The 19245-nt window shown below is 40.6% G+C and overlaps 1 long non-coding RNA gene across 1 annotated transcript; it reads right to left on the bottom strand.

Moving 5' to 3' along the window:
• Positions 1–989: 989 nt before the first annotated feature.
• Positions 990–14477, bottom strand: LOC111747804 (uncharacterized). Its single transcript, XR_002783756.2, has 3 exons — positions 8673–14477; positions 3076–3190; positions 990–2897 (listed from the first exon to the last, which is right to left on the bottom strand). It is a non-coding gene; the product is annotated as an uncharacterized LOC111747804 (long non-coding RNA).
• Positions 14478–19245: the final 4768 nt, after the last annotated feature.

Genomic DNA, 19245 nt, shown 5'->3' with positions numbered 1-19245 from the left:
GAAGCACCTCTCTACAGAGCTTTCAACCAACATAACACGCCAGGGAACAGATCAGGGACCCGTGCAGCTGTGATTTCAGCTTCTTTTTCTTTTTCTAATCCGGAGATAGCTTTCCTAAAAGAGAATAGCCCCTTTGGAGACCTTTCTCTGTTTCAGGTTCTTTCATAAGCTCAACTTGGCCACTAATTTGCTTCCATGGAGAAGTGACTTGAAAACACCACAAAAATAAGCCTTTGAGCATGTGGAGGGACCAATTTTTAAGCATTAGTAAATTGACTTTTTGAAAAACTTAAAGCCAGAAAAAATCCTTATGGCCTATTGATGTAAAATATTGTCCTGAGAAATGCTAGGCCAAAGAACTGAAAAGTACAGACCCAAATGTGACCCACAGACTATCATTTTGACTGTTTTGACCTCATGCAAACATTACTATATGAATATTTCTTCAAAATGGAACAATATTTTAAACCGCAGGGAAGACCTCCCAAAGAATAGATTGAGACTACAACAAAGCACTGGACTATCAATATCACGATTAATTGTATTTTCAGACCTTGACTATTCTGGTTTTCTGCTATTCCAAAAACGTATAACACCTGATTTATTCAGTCATATTGAGCCTTTGTCAAAGTGGCAGGACCCGAAGTGCACTCAGAGAAAGAAAATATCTCTACAAATATATGAACATCTAAATATTTATATAATCTTTTGTATATAAAAATTTTACAATGCCTTATCCCCAAAACAGGATTTTTCTTTTTCAGCGACACTAAAAAAAAAACTAGGGAACATTAATTTCTCAAAGTAAAAGCAGTACAATACAATTATTATTAAAGGAAAACAAAACGTGACTTTAAAAATATCCAGTTAGATGGAACAGTGTATTTGTTGACCACATTTTAAATATTTCATGACCAAGCTAAATATCCTTTACAATATGTGTGGAGGCAAGCCCCAACAAACAAAAAGCAACAGTAACTTTCCTTCCCTGTCTCTAAGTGGACATTTTACTACATGCTAATCGTGACATTGTTGATAAGAAAAAGATGTGAAATTCAATAATCTGATTCTATTTTTATTTCAAATAAATAAGAGAGCCATAAAAACTTCTTGGTATCACCATATTTTAAAATAAAGTTCCAGCTATCTTCCAGCCCTACACATAACAACTTATTGTACCTGAATAATTATTGAAGTTGAATAAAGTCCCTAGGTTTCAAATAAACCTGCAAGACATTTGTTTTTTTTAAATCTAATTCTCCCAGTTAAACAATATACTAATTAGTCACATATTTCATCAACGTTACAGGGATGTAATAGCGGCTTGTAAATTACCTTGCATTGCATAATAGATGATTCCATAAATCATCACAAAGCATAAAATAATGGCAAGACCTGAGGCTGGGTAAAAATTAAACTATAAAACATGATTTCAACTAAATTTCTCATTTGATCTTTTTTCAAAAAGTTGGGTATGACCAAATATCGAAAACTAAAAAGGAAAAAAAAATGTGTTCCATGAAAAGACAACCCATTTTGTTTGTATTGCAGCCATCTTTGGAAATGGTACAGATACACAGAAGAAACAGGATCAGGCAGCCACTGATTTCCATTTTTAAGAGGAATTATTAGCTAAGCAACCAGTTCAGACTTGATTACACATTAAAGGTCTCTGCTTCACATATGGGGTGGGGGAAAGAGGCACAGGGCCAGGGTAATGGGAAACACAACACAAATAGCACTTACTCACTCACTGACGAAATTAGAAATGGAACTGGTTTTTACACACCTCATAGGTGACATTAAAGCAGAGGAGGCAACCTCTTGTCTCCCTGACGTGTTCCCCACTAACTGTCCTTTTACTAGAATCACCAAAATGAGATAACATTATGCAACATGTGCAATCTGAAAATCTTCTCAGAAAATGCGTTTCATTCTCTTTCTTTATTCCTTCTGAATTCTGGGGGTTATGGTAGCCAATCTCTAAATTAGCTACTATTTGCCACAGCCCAATTTTTGCATCTTTCTCTCAGCAAAGCCAATACAGAATGCTGAATTTCTCCATCTAGACACATACATGAAAACAAATATTCTGACATTTATTAAGGGTCGTATACAACAACAAAGAAGAGACAAATATCTACTTGAAAAGAACATCGACCAAAACGTCAATGAAAAAGACTATGGGTACTAATCTTGATAGCATTCTAAGAAGACTTAGATGTGATTTATCTTTATATCATCCTTCATCAATTAAGAAACTTTTTTGCATTTATACTATCAAACTTCAAAGTAATCACCCAATACCAACAGAAAATTCTACTCAGATATCAAAATGGTCTTACCAAAATACTTGAAACCACCCAAGCAACTTTTTAGAATAACAAGTTTCCAAATCACGTACATATTAATTATACTAAGAACCTCTCCAAACTTGACTTAATTTCATTTTTAGCCTCCCAAAACATTGTAACTTCTTTAATACCCTGGTGCCCCCTTTTGGTGTACATGGATCAAGGCATTTTTTTCAATTAGAAAAAAAAGTCATATACACTGTATTCATTCACAAGACAGTAGTGTTTAACTTGGGAAATGTGGATTCACACTGCAGATGGCTCATGGTTATTAGAGCTTTTGTTCTGCCTTTACTATTACCAGTTATTGATCTAAAACATGTGCAAACAAAGCTAACTCTTTGAGTGGGAAAGGAAAGGCGTCCTTTCCCTCAGACAATTGGCATAGCGCCGCTCAGATTCCTTGAGTTCTCGTCCCAGTCTTCATGGTAAATAAGTGACCCGTTACCTTTGCTACAGGACATTCAATGGCTCGCTGACGGCTGCATTCAGAAGATATTTTTTGTCCTCAATACATTTATGCTGTTATGTCTGTCTATCATCCTGAGGAAAGAAAGGCTGGTGAGCATGTATAGATTCCAACGTCTACTGACAAACAGCAAGCCCAAGCATGGAGACACAGTCTGGTAAACAAGCTTTGTACAAGGGGGAAATCCAAGTTAGCATTTTAAAAAGTTTGATCAAAATTTAAGAAAATTAAAAAGAAATTAAATATGCTTACGACTTTTCATATGTTAGGCTGGTCATTATGCCTCAGAAATAAGCTCTTTCCACGTTCGACGACACTGTGTGAAGAAGACGAGCTGATTTCCAGCAGGGATATTGAATCCTTCCATCTGAAGGACCAATCAAGTGTGAAGTACAGTATAGTTTTAGATTCAATTGAAAGGAAAAAGCTTGACTACTAGTTCATAGCATGACAACTTTCATGGATTAGTTCAGACCCTATTCTCCTCCCTGAAAGGGTATCACAGCATGAAGACAGTTTTCAATGCACTAAACTTTAATAGCTGAGTGGGGGAGCCAAAGCTTCCCTTTGGTCTCTATAGAAACAGTATAGCCAAAATTTGAGGCAAAATTAAGGTCTTTGGTCTTAGGTGCTGTATCTTGCCTCCAAGGTTCCTATTCACAAACAGACATTGGCCCCTGTCAAATGTACACTCTTTTGGGGGGCTACTGTAAAAGGGAAGAGGCAAAACCTACTTCATTATTTTCCTTTCTGAACTGCACACAGGCGGCTGTGTCAATGAAATACCAGCGAGCCAGATGTGTGGTGGCCGAGGTCAAAGGCAGGTAGAATAATCTCTGAGAAAAGACTTTGGTCTTCATTGTGTTGGTGGTTGTGGTTGTTGTCAGAAAGCACTTCCCCTCATCTTTTCGACTTCTGCACTGTGCCTGCAGTATCTAGCAGGAACAAGCCCCTCCCCTCCTTCTTCTCCTCCCTCTGCCTTCCGCACTCATCTCAGTCATTGGGATTTTCCCCCAGCAGCCTCTACAGCATTCCCTGAACTGCTCTCCCTCCCTACTCACACCATAACTGAGTAAGTACATTGTCAGAAGAAAGAGGTGTTTCAAAAACACCAAGAAACAAAGATAGCACAAATCAGACACTTCGTTAAGAATTTGCTGTGCTCAAATTTTCTTTGCCGAAATTTCTAGTTGAAGGCACCCAAATCTCCAAAACTGGGGATTTTCTTCTAACAATGCAAACAGTTTTCCTTCCCACTCACCTCATTTGTGTCTGAGCCTATCTAAAACATTTTTCTGGTTCTTTTCTTTCTTCCTAGCTACAACTTCATCTCCAGGTTCAGGTATTCCTTTGTTGTCGGTTGTTATTGTGTGCCATAGAGTTGATTTTGACTCACAGTGGCCCTATCGGACGGAATAGAACTGCCCCCATAGGACTTCCAAGGCTGTAATCTTTATGGAAGTAGACTGCCACATCTTTCTCCTGTGGAGCGGCTGGTGAGTTTGAACTCCTGACCTTTCGGTTAGCAGCTGAGCACTTAATCACTGTGCCACCCGGGCTCCTCAGGACTCCTTTACTGGTAAGAAAATGCAGGCTTCTCATCTGCCTAAGAAAGGGGGCTCCAAACTTGTGGCGAAGAAGATTTAAGGTTCATTTCCCTGCAGTCTTAGAACTACTAGAGCAGGCTGGTGCCTGAAAGGAAGCTCTCATCCATCAGTAGGACTGATGGGTTCAGAGAAAGTCTCTAAAAAACACGAAGTAGGTGATGTCAGAAATAACATTCTTCCAAGCAATTCTATCAATGGCTTGTAAATCTATCAAACCAGCCTTTAAGAGCTACTGGTGCATTCAGTGCTTATAGTTGGGGTCCTCGTGTCTAAAACTTTACATTCCTATGATGTCAGCAAAACTGCAAAACAGTTGTTAAGTGGCGTCTGGACTTCTGGAACCCTCAGGTATATATACCTGGAAGTACCTAAAAACATCTTTGATAATGAAAGGGCAACCCCTTGACATCCAGCATCAAACAAAACGGCCTAAAGGGACAGCCTGGAAAATTACTCCAAGTCTGAAGTGATTGCTTGGGTTGCCAACCAAAAGGAAAGTGCCACTATTAGTGGGTGGCAATATCTATAAAAGGTCATTATTTACACTTGAAAGCCAGGAAGCATTGGAGAAGCAATAGGAGACAGAAAAACCAAGAAATTGGTAAAGAATCATTGGCAGCAGAAATAGGAGAGACTAGAGGTGGTGATGGAGTAGCCATGATGATGGTGGCAGGGACAGCAATAGCAGCCCACAGAGCTGAGAAGCAGAGACATCCAAGTATTTCTGAGGGTATCCCAATCAACCCTTTGGACTAATTGTTCCCTTGAGTCCTTCATGAATACAAATAATAGTTTTTTCCCTCTCCTTTGCTCTAGCCGTATCTTAGATGGCTGCTCACAAGCTTTAAGACCCTAGACACTACCCACCAAAGTAGGGTGTAGAACATTGTCTTTCAGAACTATGTTGTTGGGCCAGATATTTTAAAATAATTAATTCATTGATGTACTCATCCATTCAACCAGTATTTATTGACTTTGTAGATCACAGAGTATGTGTGCATGTTGGGGGTGCCAGAGTTGACAAAAGTCAACAAAATGTAGAGCACAACCCTGGTCACATCCATCAATTTAATATCCATCTGTTACAGCATCCATCAGACTAATATGAAAATATAAATGGCCAAGAAACATTTGAGAAAATATTAATCTTAACTAATAATAAAACAAATGACAATCAAAACAATGAGATACATACATATTGATAACTACCTGCAGTGGACTTGATGTAGATAGACAACCTTTCGGGTGGGGGGGGATTTTGTCAGGCTTAAAGTATGCATTAACTCTTTGATTCAGCTACTCCATTTCTAGGGATGTATTCTAAGGAAATGATTAAAGATGTGCATAAATATTAAACTAAAATGATTTCACTGCAATATTATTTGTATTCATAAAAGGCTGAAAACAACCTAAATCAAGGACTTGAATACAGTTATATAATGAGAGGATATGCAGTTATAGAAACTATTTTGGAGAAGCACATTAACATGGAAAGGAAGTCACAGAATACTAAGTAAAAAAACAAGTTTAAAAATACCTTTATTGATTTGGATTATCAAAGTAATTGATACTTACAATAATTCAAACTAAATAAAATTGAAGAGAATTGAAAGTAAAAGTCCCACTGTGGTGCCAGAAATCAGCACTGTTAGCAGTTTGATATACAGGCTTCCATACTTATTCATTTGCATATACAAATATAACCAGTAAATTGATCTAATAGAAGTCATGGGATGAAATCTTAAATCACCATTGTTCTCTTCCGCTGCCCCATCCCTGCCTCTTTAGGGAACAAAACCAGTTTTAAGTGGTTACTTAGAATTCTTGTCCCACGTAATAATGAAAGCTTTCAACCAGGGTTTCGAACCATTTTGAACCAGTTCAGTCATGGCCAAAAAAGGGAAACCTGAACAGACCCAAATTTTTCAAAATTGGGTGATTCAGAACCATAACTGAAACAGGAAAAAGTACAGGTTGAAGCCCTGGAATGGGAGACTCAGAAAAGGCATAGCAAGCCCTTTCAGGAGCCTGCTGCATGAGACTGGATTATTGCCAGGACTAAGAAGAGGAACACATTCGAAGTGGCACGGTGGACCGCCATCTTGGAGTGGGGCACCATGTTTCTGAATCTGTGCAAAATCAGATGAGCAAGAGATTTGGTTGCTATGCAGTGCGAATGCTGCCCTTGTTTTCTAAGAGGCAGATTAAGTTTCTAACAGGGCTTCAACCTTCATCCACATTTTAAAAATTCGGGCGTGTCCCAGTATCACTTCCTCAGCCATGATTGAACCAGAAGAAGCAGTTCCAAGCCCTCTTTTCAACCAAAATCAAAGTTAGATCTATTCCTGGAACTCACTGCAGGTGAAGTACCTACAGCTGGTAAATGGGCCATGATTTCTCTCTCTTTCCTTACCTTAGACCGCCAGCCCTTCTCCCATCTTACTAACTACAATTTCTGATCCTGTTCAGAGTAAGATTGCCAGATAAAATACAGGATGCTCAGTTAAATTTGAAATAACAGTTAATAAATTTTTAGTGTAAGTAGTCTCAAACACTACACAGAATGTACTTACACTAAAAAAGTATTCATTATTTATTTCATATTCAAATTGAACTGCGCATCCTTTATTTTTATTTGCTGTATCCGGCAAGGAGCCCTGGTGGCACAGTGGTTAAAGTGTTCAGCTGCTAACTGAAAGTCAGCTGTTCGAACCCACCAGTCCCTCTTTGGGAGAAAGATGTGGCAGTTGCTTCTGTAAAGATTACAACCTTGGAAACTCCATGGGGCTGTTCTACCCTGTGCTATAGGGTTGCTATGTGTCAGAATCAACTCAATGGCAATGGGTTTGGTTGTTTTTTGGTATACCCAGCAACCCCAGTTCAGAGGCAAAGCAAAGGGAGGAAGGGGAAGAAAGGGAAGGGAGACAGGAAAGTTCTTCCTTGACTGATACTGTTGTATGTTGGCTTTTCGGTCTATGGGCCCAGGAGGTGTTTAAAGTTAGCTCTTTCATGGATGTTTTTGTGGTTTCTTCTTGAGATCCCACATTGCAGAGGTCCACTAACCTGTGGTTCTCTCATGCGTATGTGTCCTTATCTGCTCCATGAGGTACTTACAGCTTCTGGGAGTGTTGGAATATCCCAATACAGCAATAATTTTCTTTTTCTCCTGCCATTGCAGCATTTTCCAGGAGAGAGCCAGACACCATTTTGCAATGCCTCTGCAATTGCAGGGGACATATATCAAGCTCTCTACATGGTCCCTTGAAATTCCTCTTTCCTTACTTGAAGTGGAGGGAGAAGCAACCTCCACCCCCCCCCCTTCTTGTGGGGGTGGGAGCTCAGAGCACAGCCCTCTTGAAAGGAATCTTCCTCATAAATCTTCCCCTAATCTCCAACAGCCAGGCCCTTTTTACTCTTACTGTGGATGAAAGATTCAAGAGTTTCAAAACCAACTATTGGTTATTTACTTTGAAATTCATCCCGTGTGGCTTGTCTCACCAATCCATTCAATATCTATCGTATCTTGGTGCTTCAGTAAAAACTTCCAATTTAATATCCTCCTTATACCAACAATCTTACTCTAGTCAGCTCTCTCATTATCTGTGATTCCAAACCTTCTTGACTCTTCTCACACCCTGCTCTGCCACCACCATCAATATTTATGGTTTCCAACTTCAGTGTTGCTTGGCAAGCCCAGTGGTTCTCCAAGTGAGGTCACTGGAACAGCAGCATCAGTGTCACCTGGGAGTTTACTAGAAATGCAAATTTTTGGCCCACCCCAGACCTACTGAACCAGAAATCCTGAGAGGGGGACCGATCACCCTGTGTGTTAACAAGCCCTTCAGGGGATTCTGATGCACACTCAAGTTTGAGAACCATGGTTCTAGAAAATGTTCTCTCCTGTCTATAGAAGTTATTTCAAATCTTCATTCTCTTCATACCCCCTTGTCTTATAGCCACTCCACCCCACATTCCCCTCAAATAAGCTCATTATCTAATTCACATACAATTGAAAACCTCATACAGAAATTCCCTAACCTTCCTGCCACCAAATCTACAAACCTACAATATAGCTCTGCCCACCCTTTTCTCCTAGTAAAATGGAAAAGAATGCCTCCTTTCTAACACCAGTCCCATCACCCAAGCTCTGAGTCTCAACCTGTCTAGTGTCTCAAGAACCTCACATTAATGATTATTTACTCACTTAAATCTACAATCTTTATAATAGTTCAAATCTCCCACCTTAAAATGTTCCCATTCAGCCTCCTTTTTTCAGCAATTACAGCAGATCTGGTTTCCATTTCACAGTCAAGCTTCTTTTTTTTTCCATATGAAATATTCTAACTTAAAAAAAAATTTTATTGTGCTTTAAGTAAAAGTTTACAAATCAAGTCAGTGTCTCATACAAAAATTTATATACACTTTACTATATACTCCTAGTTGCTCTCCCCGGAATGAGACAGCACACTCCTTCCCTCCACTGTCTATTTTCGTGTCCATTCAATCAGCTTCTGACCCCCTCTGCCCTCTCATCTCCCCTGCAAACAGGAGCTTCCCACATAGTCTCATGTGTCTACTCGAGCCAAGAAGCTCACTCCTCACCAGTATCATTGTCTATCCCATAGTCCAGTCCAATCCCTGTCTGAAGAGTTGGCTTTGGGAATGGTTCCTGTCTCGGGCTTACAGAAGGTCTGGGGACCATGACCTCCAGGGTCCTTCTAGTCTCAGTCAGACCATTAAGTCTGGTCTTTTTACAAGAATTATGAGGTCTGCATCCCACTGCTCTCCTGCTCCCTCAGGAGTTCTCTGTTGTGTTCCCTGTCAGGGCAGTCATCAGATATAGCTGGGCACCATCTAGTTCTTCTGGTCTCAGGCTGATGTAGTCTCTGGTTTATATGGCCCTTTCTGTCTCTTGGGCTCATAATTACCTTATATCTTTGGTGTTCTTCATTCTCCTTTGATCTAGGTGGGTTGAGACCAATTGATGCATCTTAGATGGCCACTTGCTAGCGTTTAAGATCCCAGATGCCACTCTCCAAAGTGAGATGCAGAATGTTTTATTAATAGATTTTATTATGCCAATTGACCTAGATGTCCCCTGAAACCATGGTCCCCAAAACCCCGCCCCTGCTATACTGGCATTTGAAGGGTTCAGTTTATTCAGGAAACTTCTTTACTTTTGGTTAAGTCCAGTTGTGCTGACCTCTCCTGTATTATGTTGTCTTTCCCTTCACCTAAAGTAGTCCTTGTCTACTATCTAAACAGTGAATACCTCTCTCCCTCCCTCCCTCCCCACTCTCGTAACCATCAAAGAATATTTTCTTCTGTGTTTGAACTATTTCTCGAGTTCTTATAATAGTGGTCTCATACAATATTTGTCCTTTTGCAACTGACTAATTTCACTCAGCATAATGCCTTCTAGATTCCTCCATGATAGTTAAACTTCTTGAAGAAGCTGTCTAAGCTTGTTCCCTCCATTTCCTCATCTCCACTAACTTCTCTGGCTTTTTGCTCTCACCACTCCGTTGAAAGAGCCCTCATCAAGATCACCAGTGACCTCCATGTCACCAAGTTCCTCTGGACCCTTCAGTCTTGCTTGATTTTTAGATCAGCCTTGTCCAACAGAAGTTTCTGCAATAACCAAATTGTTATATATTTGCACTGTCCAATTGGTCAGGAAAGCTCTAGACTGTGGGCTACTCATTTCTCCTTGAAATATTTTCTTGTCTTTGCCTTTAATGCTGTCAGCTCTCTCTGCCCCTCTTTAGAATTCCTTCTTAGCCTCCTTTGTTGACTACTGCTCTGCTCTTGGACCCTTCGGGGTTCTACTGCAGACCCCTTGATCCTTGCACTTTGTACTTTCTCTTGGCTTTAATGGCCACATAAGGAGATAACTCAAAAAAATTCTTTCTAGGTGCATGCATACCCAGGGAGAGTGTGAGCTTCTGCTTTGATCTGTGTATGCGTGTATTACACATATTAGCAATGAGAAATGAAATTATATATTTAAAAAAAGGCATGGACAGTTTAACACTCCTGGCACAACCATCCTGAAAGAGAATTTGGAAAAATATATTAATTTCTACTCTAACTAGTAGACTGTGAGATAGAGCCTAACTGCACCCCCATAGGAGATTCAGTTCTGAGCTGCCTCAGGTCTTTGCTCACTCCCAACTCCTTTCCTGATACATCAAGACAAAAAGCAGAGAATGCCTACTCTGGGCAGTTGCCACAGACCCCTCCATGTTTACATTTGACTCTTCTTTGCTTCCTAAACCTAGGTCTCCTAGCTTCCTAAGCCAGATTCTTTTTTTTTTTTTTAGTTTTATCCTCTAGCATTTAATTTTGAAAAGCTTTCTACAATACAGAGGAATTTCGAGGTTGTGTCATCTGCATAACATAGGTTGTTAATGAGTCTTCTTCCAATCCTGATGCCTCGTTCTTCTTCAAATAGTCCAGCTTCTCAGATTATTTGCTCAGCATACAGATTGAATAGGTATGGTGAAAGGATATAATCCTGACACACACCTTTCCTAGTTTTAAACCATGCAGTATCCCCTTGTTCTGTTCGAACGACTGCCTCTTGATCCATGTACAGATTCCTAATGAGCACAATTAAGTGTTCCAGAATTCCCGTTCTCTGCAATGTTGTCCATAATTTGTTATGATCCACACAGTCGAATGCCTTAGCGTAGTCAACAAAACACAGGTAAACATCTTTCTGCTATTTTCTGCTTTCAGCCAGGATCCATCTAACATCAGTAACGGTATCCCTGGTTTCATGTCTTCTTCTAAATCCGGCTTGAATTTCTGGCAGTTCCCTGTCAATATACTGCTGCAACCACTTTTGAATGATCCTCAGCAAAATTTTACTTGTGTGTGATATTAATGATGTAGTTCGATAATTTCTGCATTGGGTTGGATCATCTTTCTTGGGAATAGGCATAGATATGGATTTCTTCCAGTCAGTTGGCCAGGTAGCTGTCTTCCAAATTTCTTGGCATAGACAAGTGAGCACTTCCAGTGCTGCATCCATTTGTTGAAACATCTCAATTGGTATTTCGTCAATTCCTGGAAACTTGTTTTTCACCAACGCCTTCAGTGCGGCTTGGACTTCTTCCTTCAGTGCCATCGATTCCTGATCATGTGATACCTGCTGAAATGGGTGAGCGTCGACAAATTCTCTTCGGTACAGTGACTCTGTGTATTCCTTCCATCTTCTCTTCATCCTTCATGCATCATTTAATATTTTGCCCATAGAATCCTTCCATGTTGCAACTTGAGGCTTGAATTTTTTCTTCAGTTCTTTCAGCTTGGAAAATGATGAGTGCGTTCTTCTCTTTTGGTTTTCTATCTACAGGTCTTTGCACACTTCATTATAATACTTTTTCTTCTCAAGGTGCCCTTTGAAATCTTCTGTTCAGCTCTTTTACTTCATCATTTCTTCCTTTTGCTTTAGCAACCTGATGTTCAAGACTAAGTTTCAGAGTTTCTTCTGACATCCATTTTGGCCTTTTCTTTCTTTCCTGTCTTTTTAACAACTTCTTGCTTTCTTCATGTATGATGTCCTTGATGTCATTCCACAACTGTGTCTGGTTTTCGGTCATTAGTGTCAACACGTCAAATGTATTCTTGAGATGGTCTCTAAATTCAGGTGGGATATACCCAAGGCCACACTTTGGCTCTCGTGGACTTGTTCTAATTTTCTTCAGTTTCAACTTGAACTTGCATATGACCAATTGATGGTCTGTTCCGCAGCTGGGCCCTGGCCCTCTTCTAACTGATGATATTGAACTTTTCCATGATCCTTTCCACAGTGTAGTCAATCTGACTCCTGTGTATTCCATCTGGCAAGGTTCACATGTATAGTTGCTGTTTATGTTGTTGAAAAAAGGTATTTGTAATGAAGAAGTTGTTGGTCTCCCAAAATTCCATCATGCGATCTCTGGCATCATTTCTATCACCCAGGCTATATTTTCCAACTACCTATCCTCCTTCTTTGTCTCCAACTTTCACATGCCAATCACCAGTAATTACCAATGCATCCTGATTGCATGTTTAATCAATTTTAGACTGCAGAGGTTGGTAAAAGTCTTCAATTTTCTCATCTTTGGCCTTAGCAGTTGGTGTGTAAATTTGAATAGTAGTCGTATTAACTGGTATTCCTTGTAGGAGTATGGCTATTATCCTATCACTGATAGTGTTGTACTTCAGGATAGATCTTGAAATGTTCTTTTTGATGATGAACACAACACCATTCCTCTTCAAGTTGTCATTCCCAGCATAGTAGACTATGATTGTCCGATTCAAAATGGCCAATAGCAGTCCATTTCAGCTCACTAATCCCTAGGATATAGATGTTTATGCGTTTCCTTTCATTTCTGATGATTTCTGATTTTCCTAGATTCATACTTCATACATTCCATGTTCTGATTATTAATGGTTGTTTGCAGCTGTTTCTTCTCATTTTGAGTTGTGCCACATCAGCAAATGAAAGTCATGAAAGCTTGAACTCCATCCACGTCATTAAGGTCGACTCTACTTTGAAGAGGCAGCTCTTTCCCAGTTGATTTTTGAGTGCCTTCCAAACTGAAGGGCTCATCTTCCAGCACTATATCAGACAATGTTCCACTCCTATTCACAAGGTTTTCACTGGCTAGTTCTTTTCAGAAGTAAACCACCAGGTCCTTCTTTCTAGTCTGTCTTAGTCTGGAAGCTTAGGTGAAACCTGTCCACCATGGATGATCCCCTGCTGGTGTTTGAATACCGGTAACATAGCTTCCATTATCACAGCAACACACAAGGCCCCAGAGTATGACAAACTCACAGACACCTGGGGGACAAGTGGATAGCTTTAACATAAAGAAATTTTGTCTCTCACAATCTAGGAGGCTAGAAGCCTGAATTTAGTGTGCCAGCTCCAGGGGAAGGCTTTCTCTCTCTGTTGGCTCTGGAGGAATGTCCTTTTCCTCAATCTTCACCTAGTCTAGGAGCTTCTCAGTGCAGGAAACTTGGGTCTAAAGGGCACGCTCTGCTCCTGGTGTTGCTTTCTTGGTAGTATATTATTATCTAATATACAGTCCATATTCAAATTTTACCAATGATGTTCTTTATAGCATTTTTATTTTCAATCTAGAATGAACACTGTTTTTAGTTCTCATACTTCTCCTAAGCCAACTGCTTTTTCTTCCCCCTTTTTTCTCTTTTTTATTATTGTGCTTTAAGTGAAAGTTTATAATTCAAGTCAGTTTCTCATAAAAAAAAACTTATGCACACATTGTTATGTGACCCTGGTTGCTCTCCCTACAATGTGACAGCACACTCCTCCTCTCTACCCTGTATTTCCCATGTCCATTCAACCAGCTCCTGTCCCCCTCTGCCTTCTCACCTCACCTCTTGACAGAAGCTGTCCACATAGTCTCATGTGTCTACTTGAGCTAAGAAGCTCACTCCTCACCAGTATCATTTTATGTCTTACATTCCAGTCTAATCTTTGTCTGAAGAGTTGTAACCCAACTGCTTTTGACTATTTTCATTTTGCTACCCCATCAGACCTCTATTTCAAGAATGATAAGACAATCTTTCCCAGCCTCACCTGTGTTAGACAATTCAGTCTGGTAATGACAACCGCAAAGCCCTGGTGATGCAGTGGTTAAAGTGCTTGGCTGCTAACCAAAAGGTCAGCAGTTTGAACCCACTAGTCACTCTGTGGGAGAAAGATGTGGCAGTTTGATTCCATGAAGACTTACAGCCTTGGAAACCCTATGGGGCAGTTCTACTCTGTCATATAGGGTTGCTGCGAGTCAGAATTGACTTGATGGCAGTGGGTTTGGTTTTTGGCTTGATGACAATCCCAGGAACCATTCCATAAAGAGGGTCCAAGACCTGAAGGGTCACAGTCCTATAATATTCTTTCCTGTGAGAGGAACAGTGCTGGGGATGGATTTTCCTACATGGAGATACTGCCCACAGTAACTGTGAGGTCCACCTGCAGTATCCAGGAGTAGTCAAAGTCAGTCCTCAAGCTGAGTCCCACCCATAGGTGAGCTGGGCCATCTTGTCTCCATTCACCTGGATATCAATGGCAGCTGTGAAGAGGCATAGGCAAAATTATTCATTCTCTTAGAGAATGAATATTGGCATGTTGAAAATGCCTTCGAAAAGCAGTCACCTCGGATGGAGTGGCCACAACACTGTAGTTCATGTAGCAGAGCACACTACCTGAACAGTCATTCTACAGAAGAGAGAAGAATCCTTAAAATTGACCTTCATGGACCCAGGGGTCAGCCCTCTCTAGGGCAGTCACAGCAAATAGAACACACTCCTAAACAGTGTGGTGTTAATAAAGTCTGGCACAACTTTATGAAAAAAATTGCATTCCCACCCCAGACATATACCATGGACTTCCAAAAGAATGAATAAATTTGTCTTGAAAGAAGTACAGCCAGAATACTCATTGGAGATAAGGATGGTGAGAGTTCTTCTCACATATTTTGGACATGTTATCAGGAGGGACCAGTCCCTGAAGAATGACATTATGCTTGGTAAAGTGGAGGGTCAGCAAAAAAGAGGAAGATCCTCAAAGAGATAGACTGACACAGTGGCTGCAACAATGGGCTTAAGCACAGTAACAATTGTGAGGACGGCACAGGACTGAGCAGTGTTTTGCTCTGTTGTACATAGTGTTGCTATGAGTTGGAACTGACTTCATGGCACCTAACAACAACAACAGCTTAAACATCCCCAGTCTCATATATCTTACTACCTATTTAACATTCCTTTATAGGCATCTCCAACTTAACAACCCTGAACAGGATTCCTAAGTTCCATTTCCAAAAATCCTATTCCTTCTCCAGTCTTCCCCATCTCAGCAAGTAGAACTTTTATCCACACAGTTTCTAAAGCCAGAAAGCTGGGGGGAGCTCATCTACTCTCATAGCTTCAATTACCATCTATGTTCTAACCTTTTTCAAATTTATAACTAATTGTAGAAAGTAAAATAAAATTAGTCATAACACTTCATATTGCCTGAACCAAATATTATGAGAATGACCTTTGGCTATCTATGGAAATCGAAGATACAAATGAGGGTATAGAACAGCTTTTACCAGAGATACTTAAGAATGTATCTAGGCTGGTATAAGTTTAGTCTTGGCAGAAGCTATAAAAAAGAACTAGACAACATTTGTTTGTAACTTGAAAGTTACAAACTTGTTACCTACTACAGTAAGGAGAGTAATAGAAAATAAAAGTACCATTATTCGGAAGTACACAAGCACCACCACCCACACTTATCCCATGAGCTCCAAACTCCTATGCCCTGCTGCCTACTTGTCATCTCTACTTGAATGACGCATAGATATCTCAAACGGAATTATCTCCCTCACCCCAAACCTATTCCACTTTCACTGGTTCTTGTCAGTAAACGATGTCTCTACCTAATTGCTCAAACCAGAAAACCAGAAGTTATCTTTGATCCTTTTTTCTCTTTCAACCCTAACATTGAATCAAGCCCAAGTCTTCAATATTCTACATCCTAAATATCCCTTGGAACCCTAGTGGAGCAGTGGTTAAGAGCTTGGCTGCCAACCAGAAGATCAGCAGTTTGAACCCACCAGGTATTCCATAGGAGAAAAATGTGGCAGTCTGATTCCGTAAAGATTTACAGGCTTGGAAACCCTTTGGGGCAGTTCTACTCTGTCCTATAGAGTCACTTTGAGTCGGAATTGACTCAATGGCAATGGGTTTGGCTTAGTTTTAAATAGCCCTCAGATCAGGCTACCAGCTTTAATTATCAGCACCTTAGTTTACACAACCAAGATCATTCACCTGGACAACTGCAAACACTAGCGTTCCACTTTCACTAGTGGCCCCCATCATGCCATTCACCATTCTATAGTCAGAGTGATGTTCTCAATTTCAAATCTGTTCATGGTGTTCTCCCTCTCTGCCCCCAGTCAAAATTTGTCAATGGTTTCCCATTGCCTTTAGGTTAAAGATCCTAGGTTAAAGGATCTCCAAGGTCCTGACTGATCTAGTTTTGCTTACTTCTCCAACATCAACTCACATCACCCTTCTCCTTACTCACTGCCCTCCAGCCATACCAGATTTCTTTCAGTACTTGAAATGTGTTCAGCTCTTTTTTGCATCCAGTCTTTTACGCAGGCAATTTCTTATGACTGGAAATGTTTGCTTCATCCCAACCTTCACCCCCAAAGCTAAATCCAACTCTTCCTTTAGATTTCCATTAAAATATTCGTTAAGTATCTTAGGCTACTTGACCTAGCCCAATTCCCATAGCAAAAAGCCTACCTCTTCCAATGGTCTATAAGCATCCACTAGTTTATAAGCACCAGTGCCCGACTTTTCACTGATAAATCCCCTGTACCAAATGCAATTCTTAGCACTAGTATGTTCTCAATAAATATTCCCTTAGTGATCAATATATATTTTACCTTTGCAAAAGTCTGGTCATCCTGTAATACTCTTCTGCACTTTGATTTTTTCTGTAAATTTGGAACGTCTTTCCATTCAGAGGACTGGCTACATAATTTGTAGATCCTGGTGCAAAATGAAATTTTAGGCCCCTTTAATTTTTTTTTTATTTTTTAGTTAAAGTTTATTAAGAAGCTCAAAACAGCGACAGTAGAGAATTAAACCAAGTGCAGGGCCCTTCAAAGCATAGGGCAGTGTGTGACTGCACAGGTCATACGCCCTGAAATGTCAAGACAGACAACTCCTTCTCATTCTTTTAAAAAACTACAGGACGTGGGGCCAAGGTGGCAGAGTAGTTGGATGCTTCCTGTGGTCCCTCTTACAACAAAGACCTGAAAAAACAAGTAAATTGATTATATATGACAATCTAGGAGCCCTGAACATCAAATACAAAGTTGAGGGATCAGACTGAGGGGCAGGGGGAGGGAGAGATGATTCAGAAGCAGCGAGGAGTTGCCAGACCTGGCACTGGCACCCTGCAGGCTGGATTGGCTGGCGTGTGCAGTGAGGGCAAGCAGTGGTGCTCGGGATGCATTTTCCACATTGGGAGAGACCGAGCAGTGGAGAGTCTGCTCAAGCCTCCAGAAACAGCAAGAAACTGCACTCAATTGGCAAAAGATAAGTACAAGTGTCTAACCTACCGCTCAGATTAAAAAAAAAACCCTTTTGGGAAGCACCTCTCCCTCATTTATCTGCCCCCTCCCCACTCTGCTGCAGGAGCTAGTCTAGCTTCAGCAATTGCTGCATGCCCTGGACCAGAAGTAGGACTCATCGTGCACCCTAAGCCATTCTCCCAGCTTTGGAGAGGGAAAAAATTAACAATCAGGAAAAAATAATCTGCTAGCTCCCCTAAGGCAGTAACTGAGGGCAGGTGCAACCTTTTCACCCAGGCGCAGGCATAAGGGGTCCACAGACTTTGAATGCCTTTCATCCCTGCATAGACCTGTGTGGGCCATTTCAACAGCATAGGCCCTCATTAGCATAGTATAACAGGGTATACGCCTGAAGCCGATTTTCATCTGTATCTGATATAAGGGGGAATAGCAGGTTCATGACATTTGACACCACCTTGCCCTTTAAGCAGGGTCCTCACCTACCCACATCAGAGGCCTGAGGACTGGTGGGTCCACCCATGTCACCAAGCTACGCACGACAGGGGTCCAAGAATAAGTGGTGACTCCCAATCCTTACAGCCAACATCATTGGATGCCTATTGTCTGGCTGCAAAACCCACCTACCTACATGTTTTAGGGAACAGAAACATGCCTTCCACCCAGACACTCAGGGGTAGCAGTCAGCCCCCTGCCTCGATTAGTGCATGAACCCCCACTGCAGCCAGGTACCTGTACCTACTCCAATCACCCCTGAGAGACTATGACTATAGGTTTGAGCCTGCACCACGCACTCGGTGAGCAATGATCTGGACACCAGAGCTGAATCCACACAAGAAAAGTAAACAGACTCCTGGGCTCGCATACCTAATAACAGCTCTAGTCACCTGGGGACAGGACATGAGAGCTTCAAAGATGCCAATAATCAAACTAGCTCACATGACCAGCCTGTTTTGGCATATCAGAACAAAATAAAACAAGAAGCTAGGATGGACACAGTAAGCAAACATAAAATAAATAAATATAATAACTTATTGATGGCTCAGAGACAACAGTCAATATCAAATCATATAAAGAGGCAGACCATGATGGCTTCATCAAGCCACCAAAATAAAGAATCAAGAAATTTTCCAGAGGAAGACAACTTCTTAGAATTGCTGGAGGTAGAATTCAAAAGGCTAATATACAGAACTGTTCAAGAGATCAGGAAGGATCAGGCAAAACACAGAACAAGCCAAGGAACACATGGACAAGAAAAGAACTTAAGGAAGTTATACAAGAACATAATGACAAATTTAACAGGTTGCAAGAATCCATAGAGAGACAGCAAACAGAAGTCCAAATGATTAACAATAAAATTTCAGAATTAGACAACCCAACAGAAAGTCATAGGAGTAGAATTGAGGCAGTGGAAGTCAGAATTAGTGAGATAGAAGATAAAGCACTTGACACCAACTTATTTGAGGAAAAATCAGATAAAAGAATTAAAAAAATGAAGAAACCCTAAGAACTATGTGAGACTCTATCAAGAAGAATAACCTACAAGAGCCTGAAGTACCAGAACAGGAGGGATTAACAGAGAATTGTTGAAGATTTGTTGGCAGAAAACTTCCTCGATATCGTGAAAGATGAGAAGGTATCTATCCAAGACGCTTATCGAACCGCACACAAGGTAGATCCCAAAAGAAAGTCACCAAGATATATTATAA

Source organism: Loxodonta africana, chromosome X, assembly GCF_030014295.1.
Source record: "Loxodonta africana isolate mLoxAfr1 chromosome X, mLoxAfr1.hap2, whole genome shotgun sequence".
NCBI lineage: Eukaryota > Metazoa > Chordata > Mammalia > Proboscidea > Elephantidae > Loxodonta > Loxodonta africana.
Note: the sequence above shows the minus strand (reverse complement) of the source record. Positions and strands in the feature narration are given on the sequence as shown.